The following is a 19,826-nucleotide window of genomic DNA, read 5'->3' on the forward strand; positions in this document are numbered from 1 at the left end:
TGAATAGATTTTCCAATCTATTGTGCATTTATGTACTTATAAGATGGATAGTTGAAAGACTTTCTTTTGTTCGACACGTTGGTCGTTGTGTGCCACAACTGAGTTAGTTCGTAGAAAACAGCGCCGAAACCCCCGGGGGTAGGTTGTATTTCTTCCATGGGTCACAAATCCTGTGGATACCCTGTCGCCAGAGAAAAGGGTCCACATATTCGCTTGTCCTGTAGTCGGTCGTCCCTGCTTCCGCTTCCTGTCGACCAAGTACCTATTTTTCAATAAAGAACAATAGGTTTTGGAAACAACTTCGACGCCCTTGTATTTTATTACTCTCCTCATAAAAAACGCTCTTGTTTTGTGTTCAAATATTGCTCTATTTGAATTTTATAGTAATTTACCTGGGTACCTAGAAATGGCTCCAACTAAAAAACATAATTAATTACATAGAATTGTTTGAATTGACATCTTAGGGGTCGTCACTCGGAATTTCACCTTTTTGAAGTCTTCCTCTCCCTTGTTACGCTAAGCACACTTTCCTCCCTACCCCTATTTACACCCATCATCAGGAACACCAATATTTTATTTTGAAGACAGATCATGTTTATGTATGCAAGAATTGTGTTCAGGTTTCTTATAGTCCCGATTTGGCTCAGGGAGGGTTATTGTTGTGTTTGAATCATTCAAAATAGAATTAGTAGTATTGTAGCGAGCACGAGTGTGTTTGTGTGCGATCGGGCACACGTGTGCGTGAACTGCTTATCGATCCGCCGACTAGCCGCGGGCGTCTTTCTTCACGTGCGTCGTATTTGTAAATGTGTGTGTCGTACCTGCGTTCTGGGAAAACAGTTAAACAGTTCAAAGAAAAAATAAACCATCCGGATGTTTCGAGAAGGTTCCCGAAAGTAAACAAAAGAGTATTTGAAGGAAGAGACGATCGCCAAGAGAATAAGAAATAAATTGACCGTTGCAGAAGTGAAACCAGAAATAAATTGAACGTGATAGCAATGAAATAAATAGCGCAGTAAATAGTGATACATGAACAGTAGTGTAAATAAATAGAATAATTCATAAGCTAAGTTTAGTAATAATTTGATAGTGTTGTCAGTCTTAGAAGTTAATTTTGTTAAACTCACGAACATTTCAGTATGTAGTGTGTGGTTACTTCGTACTCTCTTAACAAATAAACACAAGTTTATTTATATGTAGTCTGTACACCTGCACTAGTTTAGTTAGTTTACGTAATGGCCTAGTTGACATTTTCATTTATTCATTGAATTCTGATAATTAGGCGATTAATTTGTACTATTTCCGCTTAAGGGCATTATCTCCTTAATGTTAATGTGTCTTAAACTGTTTTCTCATTGAATTGGAATTCGGTTTTTTAAATGTTTGACGCCATAAACGGGGAAAATGGGACAGTGCAATGAAATATGTATATGCCTAATTGTGTTTCTGTTAATTTCACACGTGCAGTTTATTAATTAAGTTAACGAGAACGGCTTTATTTATTATTTAATTCTTAACCAGACACTTAGAGTTTCATGACTCCTTTTTTTTTAGCAAATTTGTCACCGAGTTGGTGAAAAGTACAATTCCAGCCAGGAATTTAGCAAATAATTTCTATTACCTCTGTGTATCGGCAGGGATGGTTACCCCCTAACCCTGCGCCGCCTATTCGTTATTCGACTCGTAAAATGGCCGGTTATTCACGACAGGAATTTTAAATTAATTTAATTACCTGCGCCATTCACCCAAAATAACTTAACTGTAACAATTACGTTACGGGGGTGAATTGTGCCTCTTTTTAACTGGCGCGCGCCCTGTAATTTATTCGCCTGAGAAGACGTCGTCTCGGGGGTGGGCTCTTTCACTTTCGTAAAAACGGGTAATTCGAGTTCCCATTCGATACGAATAAATTTTTCCCCAACGACTGTCTCGTCTATCTATCGCTGGTTTACGGGAACGGAGTATAAATCGAATCTTAGATATGAGAAGGGGGTGGTTAGCCTTTCGTCCCTTTTTAGAAGGTAGAAATGCAAATTTATACGAAGATGCGCTTAAAATATTAAACATCTATGCAAAAGGCAATTGTTCAGCTTAATGGTGTGTAAAGATAATACAAAAACGAAAACCCCTCCGTTTAAGAATTGCCATTAGGGAAATAACCCAATATTAATTGCCTACAGCAGAAAATGTTATTGAATTATTAGGAGGAAGGGGTGTGTGTACACGGGTAGATTTACAATAAACCATTTATTTTGGATAAGGAATTAATTTTCATCTGTGGAATTATAAGTATTCGTAGTTATGTGCAAAGTAAGAAGGCCAAGACTGTCCAATTCTTGGTGTTGTCCTTGTTGATGTAATCCCCCAAGATCAGTTTTGCTCATTATTAGAAACATCATCATCATAGGGTTGTCAGTCCTAAGACTGGTTGGACACGTACCTCCACTCTGTCCTATCCTAATCTAATCTTCGCACTTCCCTAAAACTAGAACAACCCACATCCTTAACTATTTGCCAACAGTAATCTAACCTAGATCTACCTCTACCCCTCCTAACTCCTGTTTCTGCCTCTAATATGTCTCTGACTAGACCTTCATGTCTGAGAAGTCCTACTAACCTATCTCGCCTATTTCGTATTGACTTCCATAGAGTCCTCTGTTCTCCTATTCCTTCTAATACCTCTTCATTTCTAACCTTTTCTACCCACGTTATCCTCATCATCCGCCTATAACACCACATTTCGAACGCTTCTAACCTTTTCTTTTCCGCCGCTCCCACTGTCCATGTTTCGCACCCGTACAACGCCGTGCTCCAAACATACACCTTTTTCGAATTTCTGAATTAACCGTAATTAGAAACGTACTAGATGTTATAATGTTACCATTATTTATTCTGTAATTTGTTTTCAACGCATGCATTTGTTTTTTGTTTTGTTTTTTAAAAAGAGGAAATAATTAAGATACGTGTTGCGTTGCTGTTTCTGGCCGAAAAGTTTCGGTGAATTAAAAGAATAATTCAGGAAAGCCGGTAGCATTATCTCCGAGTCTTATACCAAGCGAAACTGGAAATCTTAATGGGAAAACTTTCGCCTTACGCGGAGTTCTAAAAAGCTAGAGGACTGGTTGTTAAGATACACGGGATTATGTACTACCTAAATGTATTTCAGTCTGAGGAGAGTGGTTCCATTTGGTCCCCTTAATGTTATCGTCCCCCTGATTTATTTTGAGTCGTTCCAAGTGTACCATCATTGTCATAATACCAGACGCGCCACCCATAAGAAACTCTCGGTTATTATAAAAAGAACTCGCGTTAATTGCAAGATACGACCACATTTAGTTGCCACTTTTTAATTAACTATAACTAAGTATTTATTTAATTTAATTTAATAGATTTTAGTCGTTCATATATCGACACTGCTTAATGGCGTGCTGATGAAACCAAATAAAATCGACATCGAGATCCACGTGTGTCTGATTGACGAATTTGTTTGGTTTATTGATTAATTGATGGAAATGCTAAGATTGTCACTGCGTGATTTTTGCGTGATTGTACATTATACATAACACGAAAGCACTAAAGACGGAAAGCAATAAATTTGTACCAAAATTGGACACTTGGACTGTACATGGCTGGCTTGGTTTGTCGCTAAAGGCTGTGACAACTGGCTTGGGTGCAAATGATTGATGTGGTCCTTATAAGGGATAAACAGGAAGAAAATGTTTGTGCAGCTTTATTCATAAAAGATACCACAGAAACAAAAACTGTAGTTGTGTTGCCTTATGGATTTATTTTCATATCATATTATGGAGAGGCAGTTTCGTTTTTTTCTTCATTAATTTGAGGTAGTTTGTAGTGGGTAAATAAAAAAATCGAAAAAATGATTTCAAATTAATATTACAATTTTGCTTTCTCTAAATATCGTCACATATGAAGTTGATTGCTCGCCTGGCTGTAGTTACTGATTTTTGTAGTCAATAGTAGCAGTTTTGTGTCTAACATTAATAATGATGTCAATTGTTACTGATTGGTACCATAGGTATCTAATATTCAAATGGATTAACATAATTTGCTGTTCTCGTTCACATACGTAATTGTTGCATTTCAGGCAACGACATTTTGTTGTATGTCGTGGTTGTTTTCTTTGAGGAAGTTATAAGTTGTGTTCGGGAGGTGTTTGTTTAATTCGTTAATTGATTAATTAACATGAAAGTGAAGGGTGCATGAATGCGGACGTTCAGTGCGACTTCCTACTTCACTTATTACCGAACACGTACGCAATCGCTGATAAAATTGATAAAAATCTTTAATCTGAGGCATTATTATGTAAACTGTGCTTTTTTCAACGAGTTATGTTGATTAACCTATTTTGTCAATGCATGTTATTAATAACGAGGCGACTACCCCCCCAAGGCTTTTTGCCTCGAAAAAACTGACAGATATATGTACGCCAACATAATTTGTAAAATAAGCACTTTTCAGAGCTTAATAAATAGTTTTAATCTCTCAATAATTTCATGAGCGCCTTTTTATGTTTAGATTATTGTGCGTAGGTATTCTAGCAAAAACAGCGCCGGACTCAAAAACCGTTAGTACCATGAGATTTTACCTACCTTTTCCATAATTTTCTTATCATCTTGTAGGTGATATAAAGGTTGCATTTCCAAATGACTCACTAGAACAGTAATCTATACTAAGTCTACCTCTACCCCTCCTAACTCCTGTTTCTGCCTCTAATGTGTCTGACTAGACCTTCATGCCTGAGAAGGTGTCCTACCAACCTATCTCGCCTATTTTTTATTAACTTCCATAGAGTCCTCTGTTCTCCTACTCTTTCAAATACATCTTCATTTCTAACCTTCCCTATCCACGGTATCCTCATCATTCGGCTGTAACGCCAAATTTAAACGCTTCTAACCTTTTCTAAATTAAACGTTCGCCAGCATAGAAGTGACTTCTTTTTATTGAAGGCGACTCGACCCTACTCTATCCTCTGTTTTATATGCCTACTACTCCTTCCGTCCTGACTTAATCTGGCTTCCTAGATACCTAAAATCGGCCACTTCTTGTGGTCCTATCTTTATATTCGTTCTTTCCCTGCTTTTTCTTCTCTTGCATACCAGTATTTTTGTTTTACTTTTACTTATTTTCGTACAGTGCTATTTTAGACCATTCAATAAGCATTATATGTAAGTATGTAAAACATCCAAAATCCCTTGTCTTATCTTCATGAGGTTTTTAGCTTTTCTACCACCAAGAATACGTCAAAATTTTATGATTTTTAATTAAAAAGTAGAAAAGTAGATTTAAACAGTACTTCAATCTTTTGTTTACATTCCCATCCCTGCAAATTTAACGTTGCAGTTTAGTGGTGGCAGTGGGACTCTAAAAATAATAAGACTTATTGTTTATTTGTGTCCGTATTATGAAGTGGCATGCGATTGTGCGGGTTCATTGCTAGGAACACACGCAATTGCATAATATGCAGATCTAAATATAGCTGTGTAACTAAGTCGCCGGGAACGCGTAGGAGTTGCGACCGGGATGACGACGCGCCTCCTCCTGCTTCTGCAGCGATAAAAAGCTCAATAAAGATGATAGTGCCATCCCAACTGACGCGTCCTACCACAACAGAAAACAGACGGTTATGTTTGTAAAGTGCTGCTGATCTCTGCTACTGGTTGATAAAAATGCATTTGATAAAGTTCATTCCTCAGACTTGCATGCAGAACAATTTGTTTAAATTCCTTTTTGGTAAATGTCTAGATGATGGCCTTTCGGGGGTGGGGGTGGGTGGGATCGAAAGAGGAGGTCTCCCCCACCACTGATCCCCTTCAATCCCCCCTACCCCCACCCCCATCTAACCCCCATAACTTTTTATGGGGGTGAAACCGCCACGAACTTTTTATGGTAAAGTGGTGGGGCCATCATCTAGACCTTTACCTCCTTTTTATATGCTAAATTTCGTGTTCAGTATTTAGCTGTGCAAAGGAAATAATTTCCGTCATTTCAAGAACAATTTCCTCAATTGTTTACCGAAATGTAGGATGTAAAGTTTTTATTCGTTCAGACAAAAAAATACATTGAAATGTGCAACAGTTGCTGCAAGTTTTTGTGTCGGCCCACGTATATGCACACTTGTTACATTTAAGTGTGTTGCAGTGGCAAATCGGTTAATAACCTTTGAACATAACTAATTGCGAATGCCAATTAGACTTCAAAACCAAGGCCTATCCAATTTCAATGCAACAATGTTGTTTCACTTAACATTTTGCCGCGTTTCTGTTTGGGCGAACTTTATTGTAGCAGTATAACAGTTCATTTTGCGAAATTGTTTTGACATTTACACTAATAGTTGAAAATGAAACGTCACGTTGTGTACAGTCGAGTGCAACATTAATGAACTAGTTACTAGCCATAATGATTTTTGTTTTTCATCCAGAAGCTGGTTATTACAATGTAAAAAACTGAAATTAAATTATTTGGATTTTCGTGTCTCTTACTTGTATCCCTTGTTTGCAATTAATTGAACGAATGCACCGTTAAGGCAAACCAAGGGCATACTAGGAGCACTATTAAAAAAATTAGGTGCTTTTTGTGTTTTGTACGATAAAATTATTGTTAATATAATAAAACTACCTTTTGCCGTAGATCAAATTGAATTCTTCGGGTTTTCTAGTAGATCGCCCCGCGGTATCTCCAGTACAATATTTAACTGGGCAGCAAGAAGTAGCTCTGCGGACTGTTCCGCACTCTCCTTCACCTCCGTTATGCTCGCGAATGTAATTGGTCAGTCAATTGCATTCAACCCGTAGCTAACTGGTGGATTTTCCTTTGAAAAATTATATACGCTTATAAAAATGGATAGTTTTAACGACCAGTGTATAGACAAGTTTGCTTCTTTGATTGAATTTATTGTTAATAAGTGGGTGAATAACCATCTGTAGATGCATTCTCGATTTATTTTATCACTGAGGGGGCTGACTACCCTGATCTGTACGATCTCATCGAATAATGAGCGCGATTTTGCGCGGGTCTAACAAGTCGGTAATCGATATACTGGCTTCCTCTTACACTAGACGGCACCGTTCAGTTCTGAATTTTCGCAGTTCCCTTCAAAAAAAAAAAAACAATCGAACCTGAATTGCAACATACTGTGCGTGTGGGTGTTTATGCATACATTATTGCATCGTCGTGCCGGTTAACATTTATTATAATGGTAATTAATTACCGCAAAGAGGAGAATTGGCAGTGCACACTTCGCGATCGTGTTTCGCCGACCCCTCGTCCGTTTGCTTGGCTCGGTCGCGGTTGGCGGTGCGTCCAAGTAACAACCGGCCGGCATTTTTGCAGCGTAACCAGAGTGCGCCAAACCCAGGTCGTTTACCCGAGCTTAACCTCAAAATTAAACATTCCAAACTGCATACGACGACTCGGTCGTCCGCCGCCGTCCGTCGTAAATGCATTTGTAAAATTAAAGCTGCTGCCGTGACGCCGCCGCTTGAAACGGCTGCAGACGCAATACATTATTATATCACGAACTAAAAGAGTCGACCGACCTACCTACCTACCTACCTATAATACCTCCTCTGCCTACATACGTACGTATTTGAGTTGGTTGTCGTCGAGTGGGCCGAGAAAAACGAGGCCTCCTTGATCTCTAATCGATCCATCGTCCATCTCGATCAATGGGCATCCGAGATCTCAGAATTCAGAACGTATAACCTAGAAGGAGCGGCACGCCACTTCACCACTGTACATCCTTAGGAAAGATAAAGATAAAAAATTACTATTGCAAATTATTTGTCCTTCGAGGTGACTACCCCCCGGGTTTATTGCAGAGATAAGTAGATGTGTGGTGATATAGGCGAATGATTAGGACACCGTGGATAGATAGAGAACGTTAAAAATGAAGAGGTATTAGAAAGAATAGGAGGAGAACCTCTATGGAGGTCAATAAGAATTATGCGAGATGGGTTGGTAGGAAACCTTCTTAGTCATGATGGGTTAGTCAGAGACATATTAGAAGCAAAAACAGGAGCTAAGAGGTGGTTAGATTAGTGTTCACAAATAGTAAAGGATTCGGAATGTTCTAGTTTTAGGGAAATGCGAAGATTAGCTCAGGATAAGAAAGATTCAACGTTTGTCCAACCAGTCTTGGGACTTACGACCTTATAAGAATCGACTTCTCAATGAACAAAATCGGTCAGGAATTAGCCACACTACCCAAATCAATATTGGTCAACTTTGACGGTTTCTGGCAGAAAAACTAACCATTTATTTTAAAACAGTACCATTGAGGCACCATCCAGGAACATGCCCCTATTCATCTCTGCAACAATCCCTGATGACCCATCAAGGAAAACAAATTTGCATTAGAGTGATTATTCGTCTGTGCAGCCGGATTTTGAGTCTTATGTGAGACAAAAGTTGGAAGACCTAAATAAGACTGGAAGAAAGTTGCCGATTGGAGGTATACTACTAGGAACTGAATCCAGAAAGTAGATAGATAATTTCACACGATATTCTTTCGTAAGTTAAGTGATTCAAGTAAGCCCAAGTTGGTGAAAAGTTGCTGCTTCTTCAGTTGGATGGTCTTGGAGAATTCATACTTGGGTTCCTGAATCTTCTTTCTTTAATGCTTGGGCGTTTGCCCAAAAAGGTTGGCATTGCAGCTTTCTTGGTGGTGTCTATCGTAAATGGTAGATCTTCCAAACCGGGAGGACTATTGTCCTTAATGGGAAACCTATCGATCCAAATGAAACAGCTTTATACCAGGACTGTTAATTTTAACTATTTTGCAAAACCACATCCTGTTGGTATTCCATAATAGGAATAATACACATGTATACATGTAGTCCTCGTCCTTTTTCGTCTGTCTTTGGCTGTTGTTTCGGATTCATGAACGAAAAACGAGAAAAGAAAAAGGCCCCGTATAAAAATGCACGTGTTTCAGTCATCACCGGTCGCCGTCAGTCCTTGGCTCTCTTGGATTCGCGAGATTTAAATAATAAATGGCCCTTGCAAGTGTGTCAGTCTTCTCTGTTTTCTCTGGGCTCTCTCATTTTTAAGTATCAACAGACTGACCTCATTCGTTCTTCTCGCATTTATTCGCGCCGTCAAACACATGCTTTCTATTTACCGACCGCATCAGGGTTGATCTGTCTGCACGCGGGACATAATTGAGTGTCTGGCGGTTTGAAATAAGACATAAAAAATCAGTAAAGTGACTCTTTTTAAATCAAAACGCAACTACATGTACATCTGATCTGTCAAAAGTTGATTTTTAAGAACATTTAAAAACTTGAGTACAAATAAAGTGATATTTACACGACGGGGCGAGTTGAGGTGATTTTCAGGACGATTCGTTTTTGTCAGGGAAACAAAAACTACAGTTCAATTACGATTTTTTTTGTAATTATGACGATCCAGTTAACTAAAATTTACTCGTAATAATTTGTATTTTTTGTGCTCTTTGGACATAATAATCGTCCAGGATTTCCTGTTGTGTACCCAGAGTACGTAATGATATGGTGATATGTAATAGCAGTTTACCATTATTTATTTCATTCGCTCCCGTTATTGAATATTTTACATACGAATACGAATTGATGTGTTCAACAATGGATTATCATTGTATACTTGGTCGTTTACATACTAAATATCTGTACGTTCCGGACATCTGGGCGCTTTGTCTTATTTCGATTGGTACCGTTGATAATTTACCGTTTCGTAAAATAAAAACCTTTTGAGGACACACCTCTTCCTTTAACTGTGCATGTTTGTACGCGATTTAACTACGAAATGATCCAACTAACCCACTTCTAACAAACAGTTCTTCATTTGTTACTAGACTAATAATATGCGTTTGTCAAATGTTTGGCAAAACAGAAGCACCCCACAGCTTAATAATAATGGGAAATTGTCAATTATTTAACAAATGCAACCGCTTAACGTACAGTTTATCAGATGTTTTTGAAAACAAAGTGAAACAGTTGAATTTCATTGTTGTTGTCTGTGTTCAAACAAAAGAGATTAATGAGAAAGGGTTTGGTAATTGTTCGAGCAATAAATTGTTTTAAAACGACTACAGACTTTGTTTTTATCAATTTAAGCGAAGCATAATAACGTGTGCGGTATTTGCCAAGTGCTTTTTAGTATGTTTCGCGTTATTAGCGTGCCAAAAATAACAAGAGGACGCGGCGTCCTCGAATAAAAAATCGAAATTATGTATGTATATAGAGGACCGACCGACCGACCGACTGTATGGTGGGTGCTATTATACCATCGACCTTGACTTACAAAATACAAACAGCTAACTTAATAAAACGACAGTAGACGACATGTTTCGTGTTATAATACGTACATACGTGTGTTTTTGTGTATTATGTGTGTGTGAATTATAGTGAGTGATTTCATTTCCTCCTCTACACAAACACAAATACGTAATTTACACGCGTGCCCATGAATAATTTAAGTCTGCTATATGTACGTGTGTGTAAAGTTGGCGCCTTACAAAATCGTATCGAATTAATTGGTTTCAACTAGTACTAAACATAAAGTACGACGGGCCTACTTCTCGCGTATTGCAGGGGTCCATGCTATTCTAAATTACCTATACGTTCGTTCGCATTAATGCCTGACATTTTTTCAATTTATATGAAATAGTACAGCAGGTCCTAAGACTCTCGGACTTTTTAGGGGCGAATTATTGTGTACCCAATAACAATAAAGGCGCTCGTAGTTTGTTAACAGTTGAAATGTAATAATGGCAGCGTGCTATGACAATAATTTGATCTACGTCGTTGTTTAATTGTTTTTGTTGCTTCTATAGTCTCGCGAGAGGCACACCCGCGTTCGCTTTTTGTTTGTTACTGTTGGCGATGACTTCGCCTTTTTAAATTTCAAAACTCATTATTAATTGAATACCTACAACGGTAACCTGATAGCTAAACGAAGAAGAGAACGTTATTTGGATGTTTATTTTTATTTTTCCAAGTGGAGTTGTTACTATAACATACCGAATGGTTATAAAAAATGGGAAATAAGATGACGACGGCCAGACTGTTACGTATTTATAAATATTTGCACCTCTAATCCCAGAAGATTACGCTTGATAATCCGTCGAATTCTTCGGTAAACCATTTCGTTACATTTGTTCATTTCTGTTCAGAGAATGAAATGCAGTGGGATGGGGTGGGAAGGGGAAGCGCTTCGAAAGCCCCCGGTATTTTCGTTAATAAGGTTTTTTACGGTTCGCGTGACACCTTAATGAAAGTCGGCCGCGTCAATTTTGTTATTTTAAAATTGCGTTTTCGAAAGTTAAATCCGTAGTGCTGCTGCCTTTGCTGGTTCGTTTTTTCCCCCCGGATTTTCCCTCTGCTGCTTTTCGGAGATGGGAACCTGACAGTTGTAACCTGTTTGGGTACCGTACCATGAACGAAGCTGATTTGTTCCATGACGATGATACAAACTAAGTACCATCGCAGAGAGGATATTTTCAGGACCGGTGCCCCAACACAATTCTCCTTTCAAATCTAAATACACAAAAAACAACATACGTACAGCATAAAAAAACAGGGGCACACACACACACACACACACACACACTCACACACGACTATGTATCAACCACTTATTTTTGTTGAAAGAAAAGTTGTGATTATGTACGATNCACTAGTCCGTTGCTTCGAAAACGAAAATACTAGAAATTACAATTTGGACCCGAATTTGTAGAAATAGAAAATAATTAAGAAACTTGAAATAATTATTCTCCTTTCAAATCTAAATACACAAAAAACAACATACGTACAGCATAAAAAAACAGGGGCACACACACACACACACACACACACACTCACACACGACTATGTATCAACCACTTATTTTTGTTGAAAGAAAAGTTGTGATTATGTACGATAATATCCTTCGTCAGGATTAATCACCAAAAGAAGAACAATTAGGTGATTTCTCATCGAAATTTATTATTATCACGTAACCCCGTACTACCACCTAATATGTAGAGTTATTTTGGTAAAGATCTAGATGATGGCCCCCACCCCCTTTGGGGGTGGGGACTAGGGATCGAAAGAGGGGATCTCCCCCACCACTGTACCATAAAAAGTTCGTGGCGGTCTCACCCCCATAAAAAGTTATGGGGGTTCAAAGTTAATAAATATGCCAATTTTTATACATTTCTAGGCATGTAAATATTTATATAGTCATTCTTAAACAATATTCAAAGGTAAAACTAATGAAAAATACATAAAAATATTGAGAAAGTTATATAAAACATTATTTAAATATCTTTATCAATAGGGTAGGTTAGGTTAGGTTAGGTTATCGGATTTTGTTCAAGTGACCACCCTCTTTCGATCCGCCACCTCTACCCGCTTGAAAATAATTATTTTATTGAATTTTATTTGAATTATAGTGTATGAAAATTGTCAAAATAATCAACTTTCAACCCCCATAACTTTTTATGGAAGTGAGACCGCCCCAAATTTTTTATAGTGTTTTACTCAGGTGACCACCCTCTTTCGATCCCCCACCTCCATCATCTTGAAAATAATTTCTTTATTGAATTTTATTTAAATTATAGTGTACGAAAATTATCAAAATAATCAACTTTCAACCCCCATAACTTTTTATGGGGGTGAGACCGCCGCAATTTTTTTATGGGCTTTTACTCAGGTGATCACCCTCTTTCGATCCCCCCTACATCCATCCCATTAGGGTGGGCATCATCTAACCCCCATAACTTTTTAAGGGGGTGAGATCGCTACGAACTTTTTACGGTACAGTGGTGGGGGAGACCTCCTCTTTCGATCCCCCCCTCGCCATCATCTAGACCTTTACCGTTATTTTTAATAAAATTGATGAAACATCTCAAAAGGACTCATTTACTTCAATTTTTCATTAAACAAATGCCATTTTATTCAAACACATTTGTTCTACATACAAAAACGAGACCTTGATGCAAAACTACGCCAGATTTGAACAAATATGTGTTATGAAGTGTGAAAAAATCTGGCGTGTGCCGTGACGCAATTTCCTGCAAAAGATTAAACCTTTTTTTAATTGTTGTTAATTTGAATTTGTATTTATGCACTAGTATTAGTGGGAATTGTTGGCCAATCTATTTTTGCGATAAGTAGATGCAATTGGAACGCCAACATCCGTGGCGTGACCACTTCGTTGACACATGACACTCTTGATTCTTTACGCTAGGTATTTTATACGTATTACCCAAGTATCTGAATTGGCAACGGATTAGTAACGTCATTTTAAGATACTTACATGTACATACGTAAGAAGTTTAATTGAAAAAATATTTACACGAAGAAAATCAAAAAGGAAAATTTGCCTAAATATTAAAGCGAAATGTACAGTTTGTCCCACTAGTCCGTTGCTTCGAAAACGAAAATACTAGAAATTACAATTTGGACCCGAATTTGTAGAAATAGAAAATAATTAAGAAACTTGAAATAATTTTTAAGAAAACATGTCAAAATTGAGATTAGTACAAGTTACCTAATAAATGCCACTATTTACGCTAGGAATTTGATACATATTTTATCCAAGTATCTGAATTGGCAACGGATTAGTAACGTCATTTTAGGATACGTATACATACGTAAGAAGTTTAATTGTAAAAACATTTACACGAAGAAAATGAAAAAGGAAAATATTAAAGCGAAATATACAGTTTGTCCCACTAGTCCGTTGCTTCGAAAACGAAAATAATAAAAATTACAATTCGGACCCTAATCTGTAGAAATAGAAGATAATTAAGAAACTTGAAATAATAACATGTCAAAATTGAGATTATTACAAATTACCTAATAAATTCTACTATTTCTACGACAAATTCAGTCATTTACAATCAAAGATTATACTTTTTAATTGTCATAAACATTTAGTTTTCTCTGTGTATTACTTAATTATTAATCGCCTTTTTAACTAATTTTTTTACTTGCGTGTGTCGGTTCTAAATGAAATCTGGTTTTAACCGATGTTTTCGTCGTGATTACGCTATCAAATTAAAAGTAATCGTTAAGAGACAAGCATCTCATTTCACGGGGTGAAGGTTTCACAACATCCCCCGTCCAGAACCGTTACGCACCCCTGTAGCTCCATCTTGGCGACCGAAAATGCCAAATTGATTCCGCCACTGCTCGCGTTCTCTTCGCGTTATTATGTGTCCCCCCACATCCTTAAAATTAATCAGATTTTAAAATAATTTCCCAAATTCGGAATCACGTTAGCACCACGCGCCCGTGGCACAATCATCCTCCATTTCCCACCCAAGGACGCAGAGGAGCAAGGAAACCGGAAAGGGATCTAAATTACTTTTATTTCAATTCTGTCTTTTCTGTTTTCTACATATAGATACGTGTATATATTTTATCAATGTGTAGAAATAAATTTTTTTTAGAGAGAGCAAGATGAAACAGTAACATCCTGTATATATAAACCTACTAATCCTGATCTTAAATCAGTCAGGATTTGTGTGTGGAAATAACAAAAATAAAACTGGCTAAGCATCCAGTTATATTCAGTGATGATGATGATAATGAAATAAAATAATTCGAAGTGGTCTGTATTCTGTCGAAACTGCCAGACGCGGATCGTGATTTCGATCTTTTTGGATCTCATCAGCGCGTCGCAGACAGCTCCGATAGAACACAGACCAACTTTTACCTGCTGTCTTAACAGTGCGTTTTAGAAAATACTACAAATGGCGCAGTAAACGCCATCTGTAGCACGATGCTACATTTTAGGATTACGTATGCTCCAACAAGGTCCATTTAAATATATGGATATCTACTTGCTAAAACGAATCCCGGCGTAGCTAATCTCAACGTGATCGGCACGTTACCATAATCGAATTTTGGATCTCATCAGCTCATCAGATAATGAATTTTATGATATCAACGCGAGTGAAGTCGCTGGTAAAACCTATCTGGAAATTTTGTACACACATTGTCAGGGGTGCAGAAAAGGACATAGGGTTACCTTTTTTCCTAGAAAAAGAACTGTTCCCGAAGAATAGAAAAAATTACTTTTATGCAGTCGTCATTGATCTTTGATACGCATTTAGGATATCAATGCGAGCAAAGTCGCGGATAAAACCTATAGGGTTATTCGGAAAGTCATTTGGTTTTTTTTTTGTGGAAATGAAAGACAGTTTTCGTATAATAAATAAATACTTTACTAAATTATATATTGACCGTTCTGGTCCAACACCTTTTGCCATCTTTCTGGTAGTAGCATAATTCCACGCTCATAAAATTTTTGGTCTTTGCTGGCAAAAAACTGATCGAGGAGGTTTTTGACCTCCTCATTTGAGGTGAAGGTTTTACCGTCTAAAAAATTTTGGAGTGACCGGAACAAATAATAATCCGATGGTGCCAGGTCTGGAGAATATGGTGGGTGTAGCATTGTATCCCATTCAAGCTGTAAAAGCTTTTGGCGAGTGACCAAACTTGTGTGAGGTCTCGCGTTGTCTTGGTGAAACACTACACCTTTCCTGTTGATTAGTTCTGACCTTTTCTGTTGAAGTGCATCATTCAGTTTGTCCAGCTGATGACAGTAGACTTCCGAATTAATCGTTGTGTTATCCGGTAAAAGCTAAAAAAAAACGATTCCTTTAAAATCCCACCAAACAGACAGCATCACCTTTTTTTGGTGAATATCGGCTTTGGAAATGGTTTGAGCCGGTTCATCTTTTTTGCTCCATGACCTCTTGCGTTTGACGTTGTTGTATACAACCCATTTTTCGTCCCCAGTGATGATGCGCTTCAAAAACGGATCATTTTCGTGACGTTTGAGAAGCGAATCGCAGACGTCAATGCGGCGACACAGATTTCTCTCTGTGAGAACATGGGGAACCCATACATCGAGCTTCGAGGATAATCCCAGGCCTTTCAAGTGGTCATAAACTGTTGAATTTGATAAATTTAACCTCAATCCGATCTCACGTGTTGTTATTCGCCGGTTCACATCAACTAATGCCTTTATCGCGTCTTTATCAGCTTCAACCGGCCTTCCCGAACGTGGTGCATCTTCGACATCAAAATTGCCGGATCGAAATTTAGCGAACCAGTTCTGGCACTGGCGTACTGTCAACACACCTTCTCCATACACATCAGTCAATTTCTTTCTGGCTTGAACAGCATTTTTACCCTTTCTGTAGTAAAACAGTAAGATATGTCGAAAATGCTGCTTATCGCTCTCCATATTTAAAAGGGCAGCAACCGAAAACTACTGCGTAGAATTAATTGGAATTTTTCACACACAAGCCTTGCTATATGAGCTCTCAAAGCATATAAAAATTATACGGCTTAAATGTGAAGTTGGGTGCAAAAGAATACAATTAAATCCTCCGTCGGGAAAAAACGAAATGACTTTCCGAACAACCCTATATAAGGAAATTTAGTACATAGAGGACAATTATTTGACTGTTTACATAGGCGACAGGCTGGGTGCAAGAGATGATGATGAGTCGGAACACACAGACTCTTCCACCTCCCCCTTCGCCTCCTCCTCTTCCCGCATCCATATAAATGTATATGTATACCGGCAACAACAACAACACGCTTAGGACCGCTATATTATAGAAGAACGAACGCATTCGTGTGGTATGCAACATTATTCAAGGCCAGTCTCCTACGGTTACGTGGTTTAAAATTAGTTTCAATGTGAAGGTCACCTCTACGATAGTCACACACACACACACACATACACAGATACATAGGTACACGGCTGCATGCATGTATACTGACAAACAAAATAAAGGAGCGGCCTGTGTTTCTCAGCTAAACAAGCGCAATACCAAATCCCCAAAACCATCTGATCCATCATCCATCTTTTCTAAACGCAATAGGAATGAATATATTGTAGGTGTAGATCTCGATGTCGTCGTCTCTTAGACATTCAAACAAAAGAGCATCATAATGAACAGTTACGTATCGTTATCATGGACAACGAGATTTGACAATTATTTTTGTAGAAACAATTGTTCTTCTTTCAGTAAATTCCTGCTGAAGCTGTCTTGTCTCAGGTTCAAATATCTTCATATTTATAATTTTTTTAATACAGATTTGTCACTTAATGTATCAAAAAGGTATGGAAGGAAAGTAGATCACCAGTACTATTTTAATGAGACATCTTAGTAAAGGTCTAGATGATGGCCCCCCACACCCGAAGGGGTTGGGGTGGGTGGGATCGAAAGAGGGGTGCCCACGATGCCCCAGGCCCATACAAAACAGGAGCCCTCTACAAAATTAGGATGTTTTAAGATATTTTTATTCCAGAATTCGTAGCGTCGTCTCTCACCAGCTTCGTTTCGTTTTTTTTTTTCGTTTATTAAAAGAACGGTAAAGGTCTAGATGATGGGGGGGGGGTCGAAAGAGAACGTCTCCCCCACCACTGTACCATAAAAAGTTCGTGGCGGTCTCACCCCCATAAAAAGTTATGAGGGTTTAAAGTTAATAAATATGCCCAATTTTGATACATTTCTGGGCATGTAAATATTTATATAGTCATTCTTAAACAATATTCAAAGGTAAAACTAATGAAAAATACATAAAAATATTGAGAAAGTTATAAAAAACATTATTTAAATAGCTTTATCACTTCGGGGGTGGGGGCCATCATCTAGACATATGAATTCAAAAATTTTATACCACACAGTTACCGAAAACAGCCCCTCAANTGAGACCGCCGCAAATTTTTTATGGGGTTTTACTCAGATGACCACCCTCTTTCGATCCCCCCTACCCCAACCCCATTGGGGGGGGCATCATCTAACCCCCATAAATTTTTATGGGGGTGAGACCGCCGCAAATTTTTTATGGGGTTTTACTCAGATTACCACCCCCTTTCGGTCCCCCCTACCCCCACCCCCGAAGGGGGTGAAAGCCATCATCTAGACCTTTACCCAATCATCTTCTGTGACCATCCCATGGTTGTATGATGACCATTCCTTTGAAAATATCATTTGCCTAGGTACCACACCAAAAAAAAAAAAAAAAAGTATACTTGTGAGGTATTCCCGAATGCCGACTGCCTTAATGTGTGACTGAAACGTTATTCAGCAGTAAAATTTCGTTTTGTGGAGCAGATGTTCCAGTGGTTCGTCGCGGACTCCGGTGTAATGATTATTTATTTCCGTTTCCGTTTGTGTAAATTTGTTTTTTCTTTTTATTCTTTCGAACGAAACGCTACCGCTAACGTTTACCGTACATAAAAGGATTTTTTAATGGTCCGCGCTCTATAATTAACCCTTTGTGTACAAACATTCTCATTTTAAGTCCATACGTCCATCTTTGGAGGAATGTTCATTTATTGGGAAAAAGAGGTTGCGATAGGGATGGCTTGTTTACTACAAATGTTATGTTCTATTTTTGGGAAGGAGCCTTGATCTTAGAATAGTTTGTAGTCCTTCGTTCTTTAAATACGAAATAAATCCAGTTCTTTCGAAGGAATGTTGTTTTGAATTGTATTTCTCGTAGAATCAGTTCTAGTAATAAAATAATTCGTAGTAGTCTGTATTCTGTCGAAACTGCCAGACGCGGATCGCGATTTCGATCTTTTTGGATCTCATCAGCGCGTCGCAGACAGCTCCGACAGAACACAGACCAACATTTACCTGCTGTCTTTCAACGAGTAGATATCCATATATTTAAATGGACCTTGTTGGAGCATACGTAATCCTAAAATGTAGCGTCGTGCTATAGATGGCGTTTACCGCGCTATTTGTGGTATTTTCTAAAACGCGCTGTTAAGACAGCAGGTAAAAGTTAGTCTGTGTTCTATCGGAGCTGCCTGCGACGCGCTGATGAGATACAAAAAGGTCGAAATCGCGATCCGCGTCGGACAGTTTCGACAGAATACAGACCACTTCGAATTATTTTATTCGATTATGGTAACGTGCCTATCACGTTGAGGGTTAGCTACGCTGGGATTCGTTTCAGCAAGTAAATATCCATATTTTTAAATGGACCATGTTGGACCATACGTAATCCTAAAATGTAGCATCGTACCACAGATGGCGTTTACCGCACCATTTGTGGTATTTTCCAGTTCTAGTAAGTCTTTATTTTTTGTGTAGACCCTTCAACTGATCAATAATCCTTGCAGGTTTTGCTTGCTAGTTGAGGATTCCCAATTTCGGCCTTTCTTCCTGTACTTGGATCTTAGACGAATATTCCAGGCTATTACACGTAGTCGTAATTTTGTTATAATTTATCTTGGTGCAGTTCTATCAAAATTGGATCAGCCTATCTCCTTAAATAGTCTTATGGCTTCATTTTTTCTTGATCTAGATCTTAATCTAATCTATAAACCCCTGGTTTTTCAATTTGTCTTATGTGTAAGACATTTGTGGAGGTTTTGTTATTCTAATTTGTGATCTCTTGGTGATATCAGGTTTTATAACCTTGATGCGTGCCTTATTCTGTTGCATGTCAAACTTTAGTTTTAGTCCAGGTTTCGCGTATCAAAGTGATCTTGTTAAGCCTTCGTCAGACCTTAATTATTGCTAAGTCTTTACTTTATAGTCCAGGTTTATGCTGCAGACGTTAATGGCTTAGAACTTAATCATGGGTTTGCTTATCGTACCCTTATTAATCTTATTTTAGGCTTTGTGAAGTTGTAGTTTCCTTTTCTATGTCTTTAAAGGATGTAGCAGAGAAGCCGTCGTTTCAATTTGCTTGACAAGATCGTCTTGTTGGTTGTTATATAATTTCCTAAAATAGTAGTCAATGATATTTTGTAAGTGCATAAACGATCACATTAAACTTTAGATACGTTATGGGTACTGC

At 38.1% G+C, this 19,826-nt stretch overlaps 1 protein-coding gene across 1 annotated transcript in view; it reads left to right on the forward strand.

The window, feature by feature from the left end:
* The window catches only part of LOC108738547 (headcase protein), a 123,006-nt gene that overhangs the window by 38,205 nt on the left and 64,975 nt on the right, over positions 1–19,826 (forward strand). The gene's annotated exons all lie outside the window — the stretch shown is intronic.

The sequence above is a fragment of the Agrilus planipennis genome, unplaced genomic scaffold (assembly GCF_000699045.2).
Source record: "Agrilus planipennis isolate EAB-ADULT unplaced genomic scaffold, Apla_2.0 scaffold154, whole genome shotgun sequence".
NCBI classification, from domain to species: Eukaryota; Metazoa; Arthropoda; class Insecta; order Coleoptera; family Buprestidae; genus Agrilus; species Agrilus planipennis.